The following is a 5731-nucleotide window of genomic DNA, read 5'->3' as shown; positions in this document are numbered from 1 at the left end:
CAACACAGACAATTATGATCGTTCATTTGTGTTGTTAATCATAATCGTGCAATGCAGTGCAACATCATACTATTTATGACCGTTCACATGTGTCGTCAATTATAGTCGTGCAATGCATTATAACATCATACTATTTATGATCGCTTATATGTGTCGTCAATCATAATTGTGCAATGCCATACAACATCATGTTATTTATGATCGTTCACATGTGTCGTCAATCATAATCATGCAATGCAGTATAATATCATGTTATTTATGATCGATCACATGTATCGAGAATTATAATCTATGTAATATAACATCATATTATTTATGAACGTTCATATGTATCGAAAATCATAATCGGTGCGGTGCAGTACAACATCATGCCAATACCGCACTAAATCATGACCTGAAATTTTGATGTTGGTGGACTTCTCGGTTCAACAATCATGACCTTGCCAGATATTGAATTAGTTGTCTTCGTACCATACGAAGAGAACCAATGCTCCTCCAAAGCCACACTCTCTGTTTCTTTGACATGATTTAGACCATCTCAAGCATATGTTAGATTCCCCAAGTGATAAGTTATGCGAATATAGTCTACTTGATGGTCAGTTTGAATTTGATTATTATCTAGAATTATTATAATTGTTACTTTTTTAAAAAAATATCCACTCTTTCTCTTGGATTATTTACAAGAAAATATCTGTAGTATATATACAAAGTTTTGCAAGTGACTCCCTTATGCCAATTTGTATGTCTTAATTATTGAAAATGTTACCGGAACCTCTTTATGATATTTTGACACGTGGTATCTATTGTGAGATATAATTTTCATAATTGACTAATTTTGGTATCAAAACAAATATGATAAGAGTTGTAATTTTCAAGTTACCAAATCATGATTTAGATCGGATAAGGAATTGAAAAGTTGTTCAAGTTTGATAAACTACGATTTATGAAAAATGTATGAACAATACTTTAAAAAGTTGTTTCTCACCTATGACACTATACATACATAATATATTTTTAGAAGTTATCAAAATAGGGATTTTTCCAAATTTTAAGCCTTCCCTTAGAAATTTGTCCTTTGGGAACCGGTACCAAACTTGGATACTGGTTCAGGAACCTGTGCTTCGAAGAATTGCATTATGTCCTTTGGGAACTGGTTCCAAAGTTGGCTACCAGTTAAGACACTATACATACATGGTATATTTTTCAAAGTTACCAAAATAGAGATTTTTCCAAATTTTAAACATTTCCTCAAAAATTTGTCCTTTGGGAACCAATACCAAACTTGGCTATCTGTTCAAGAACATGTGCTTCGAAGAATTGCATTTTGTCTTTTGGGAACCGATTCCAAAGTTGGCTACCGGTTCCACATGCTGATATAGTTTAGGATTTTAGTTTTCTGTTCCGTTTAACGTTTAAACTTCCTATTTTATATAGAATTCTTTCCAAAAGTCCTATGCACGAAAATTACATTTTTCTGTGCATATCTAGGTCTTTGAAATTCTATATAAACCTTGATTTACATCTAGGTTAATACGACTTTTGCATTATAAATTCTGATTCTTAAAAAGTTTATTTGAGAGATGTTTTGCAGAAAATCGTGTTAAAAGTTTATTGAATATTGCATCGACAACGATTAAAGAAGCAGAACTATTTTTTCTACATCAAATTCAGATCTTGAAGAAAATGGATGAAACGATCACACTTTGGAAGAGTCAAAGCGTTCGAGGAGTGTTATTTGATCTACCAGCAATCATTCTACAGAGATCAAGAGTAAGCTTAAAGTCAAGAGCTGTTGGACGGGATGTCGCAAAGTCAAAGAATTGTCAGCAATTAGTGTTTAGTAAAACGATAGGATGTGAGCCTGAGTTAAAATCCATTGTACTTTGTTTTAAAAATAGTGGATCGTTTTGCTTTGAATTGCACAGCTCACGAGATTTTTCTTTTAACAATTAGTCTATTTTACTAATTGAAGACCAACAGGCCAGTGGCTAAGCGCTATTAAACTCCTACTTCTCAAAGAGAGGTTAGGGGTTTGAGCCTCAGTGGAGGCATGTGTGTATGAGTACTAACTAAGAAAAAAAATATTTTATTAATTGGAATTTTCTCGCTAAAAATTCTGGTTTCATCTCCCAAACTCTATTTGCTTTATTTTACTTTTATCTTGCATGTGAGTAATTGATTAATTACTAAATTAAATAAAACTGATTAAAATAGAAGACACATATTTTATTATTTTTCCTGAAAATTAAAACTTTTCACATATATTTTCTGCGGCATAAACTCACATGTACTAATGAAAAGCTCTCTATTTTTTTTAAGAAGGGATAATTTTAACATTTGCAACGGTGTAGAGGGACATTATAAATAATATAAATTATTTATAAAAACTAGTATAGTGCTGGAGAGTATTTTTACAATTAACCCTTATCTCCTCTCCTTTTGGGTGTGTTTTCCTTTCCTTTAAACAACCACTCCATTTTTAGAGTGTTGCAAATTTTCGAAAATAGTCTTACATTGAAAATAATGAGGAAAGCCTAAGGTACTATTTAGCAATTGTTTTTGTTTCGTGTATTTTTTGTTGCGAATAGTGTAGCTATGCAAAACACGAAGACAGTAATTTTTCTTGCAATTTGAATTGTTCCATTTTTATTTTGAAAAATAGTTCAAAAACAGAAACACCAATTATCAAATTGGTTTTTTCAGTTGTTTTTGACATTATAGCAACAACAGTGTAACAATGAACAGTACAAACAACAAGGAAAAAAAAAAAATAATAAATAACTCCTAGATGACCTTTTTAACTAACTAGTTATTTTATTTTTTAAATTAGCAAACAGTTTTTATACTCTTGCTTCCAAATATCTTGTAAAATATGCTTTCTTTCACATAAAAAAAATTATTCAACATGTCACATATGCAAAGAAAAAAAGAATATTTATAAATATCTCGTACCCTATCTTCAGTACACATTTTTAATCTCTATTTCAGAATTTGGTCTATGTTAAAATAAAAACCAAATAGTCAAAACCGGTCCGAGACAAAATGGGTCATACCTGAAAACCGGGTAAAAACCAAAATCAATATCGAGTCGAAATGGGATCGCAAAACCACCATGGCCTTAAATAGAGCATGTATCACGAGGGAGATTGAGGAAATTGTGAGAGGTCTCATTATAGCACCTTTCTTATTTAATATATATATATATGTATATAGATATATAGTTTGTGTACAAATTTTAGAATGATTGCATAGCAGAAATCAATTAAGCAATGAAATTGAATTGGAGGGGGCCAGTTATCCCGAAACTATTATTCGGTGTTGGGTTGGGAGGGGGGGCCCTGCCCCATGGGGAAGTCGTACCAAGTTGTGAACACAGAGGCGGCATTTGATTTGACATAAAATAATGGGGTATGCCGGCAAAGTTTGGCCTTGGGATTGGCCTCCACCTCTAGCTTTGCCAATTGGTAATATATTCAACCCATCAGATTCAAGATTTCTAGCACCGTTTTTTATTTTTTATTTTTTATTTATTTTTTTGTCATTTAACTCACTATATTTTTTGAGTCATTTTAAGTAACCTATTCACATGTTTGTTTGTTTATTTATTTTTGTCGCAATCTTCATCTCTTACTATTTATGATATCTAAGTTGGTCTATAGGTTTTCATCTCTTACTTTTTATGATATCTAGTTGGTCTTTAGGTTTCTCATATATGTGTTCAAAATACCTTAAGTTTACTTTATCTATTTGATTCTTTCTTTTTTAAGAGTCAATATTTCGGTTCATACAACATAGTTAGTCTAGTTACGGTCCAATAAAATTGTAATAGTTATGTTATTATCTGTCTCAATCCTTTTGTATTGTCGATCCTAGATAACAAAAATAGTTGTTTTAAGTAATTCTATAGTTTTCGAAGTGCTATCATTATATTATCAATGTCCGAGTTTTTATTAAATTGCACTCCATGTACTCGATTTTAAGTCACCTTATTCTTAATCTTTTCGATTCTAAAGCATTAATTTCTCCACACTTCTAATTTTATTGCTAAGCTTTGTTTAGAGGTATCTAAGAGCACTATATCATCGGCAAACATTGTGCACTATGAGAACTTGTATTGAAATTCTTTTTATTATTTCTTATAAGATTTTTGCTAATAGAAATAGGCTTGATGCTGATCTTCTACATTTATGGAGAACTCAGTACTTTCACCACAGGCGGTACAAATTTTATTTTTTTGTGTTCATATGCATATTTGTATACTTTTATAATTTTTACGGGAATTTGCTTTTTTTATTTTTTTTATTTTTAATAGAGCCCACCAAATTATATCTCTTCGAACCCTATTGTACTTTTTTTTTAAAAAAAAAATCTATAAAAAAATATCTCTTGGAATCCTATCATATGGTTTTTCTAAGTCTATAAAAATCATATGTAAGTCATGTTGCTTCGGTGCTATTTGATAAAACTGAAAATTATGCACTGAAAATTTTAAGTACTGAATTTTAAGCGCTGAAATTTTAAGTACTGAATGTATTAATTTAAAAACCTATTTGATAATGTTTTAATTTTAAATACTGAATTAATTAAGATTGTTTGTTATATATAAAACCTGAAGTCTGAAAGTTGTACGGATTACATTTTTTCCCTCAATATACTGTGCTCATAACAATTTTATATTTATAATATAAAAACATTAATTCACTAAATGAAATATTTCAATTTAACAATGAATAGTAATGCCAAATAATTAAGAAAAAAAAAATTCTTATCTAGAAATAAAATTATATTATATAAATAATTGATAAAAATTTAAAATATATGAATTATATGAATTTTGGATTACATAACATTTATGTAGGATATCAAAAAAGGTGCTACAAAGATTATTTTAAGTAAAATTTAAAATAAATGTGTTTGGATTACATAATATTTGTTAAATTGTTATGTATGATATCGAAAAAGGTGTTACAAAGATTAAAAAAATAAAATTTAAAATATATTAATTTTTTATTACATAATATTTATGTATGGTATTAAAAAGGGTATTACGAAGAAAATATGTGAAAAAAAAATTCTTATCCAAGAATAGAATTCTATTATATAAATAAGTGATAAAAAATTTAAAATATATGGGCTTTGAATTATATAATATTTATGTACGGTATCCAAAAGGATGTTAAAAATATTAAAGAAAGTAGGTGAAAAAGAGTTCTTATCTATAAATAGAAATCTATTATATAAATATTGGTGTTAAATCAATTTGAATAGGTAACCAAAGAGACTTGTTTATAATATAATACATAGAATTATTATTGTTATTTTGGGAATTTGATAAAATTATATATTTTTTAAAGAATTTGTTCTATAATGTAAAAGTAAAAAAAAAAAAAAAAAAAAGTAATAACCAACCAAATATATATAGAAGAGTTTTTTAACCAGAGAACTCACTCTATTTCCAGATGCAGAGAGAAATTGGAAAATTTTAAAGAAATTGCAAAAGAAGTCTAGAAAAAAAAATAGTTTTAAAACCTAATCACTTACCGTCTTTCGTGATAAGCGATAAGCAACACTCCCATCGCTTAAAATTTTAGCCTCTTTTAAGCCGTACCTACCGTATTAAACAGTATCCTAAAATTATATCAAACACACTTATTTTTAAAAATCACTTACCGTCTTCTGCATTCACCGCTGAAGTAGGAAATCAAACAAGCCCTTACTCTTACATTTTTCA

The sequence above is a fragment of the Cornus florida genome, unplaced genomic scaffold, assembly GCF_030987335.1.
Source record: "Cornus florida cultivar Cherokee Brave unplaced genomic scaffold, ASM3098733v1 CherokeeBrave_3.0.0_Hap2_Chr08, whole genome shotgun sequence".
Lineage (NCBI taxonomy): Eukaryota > Viridiplantae > Streptophyta > Magnoliopsida > Cornales > Cornaceae > Cornus > Cornus florida.
Note: the sequence above shows the minus strand (reverse complement) of the source record.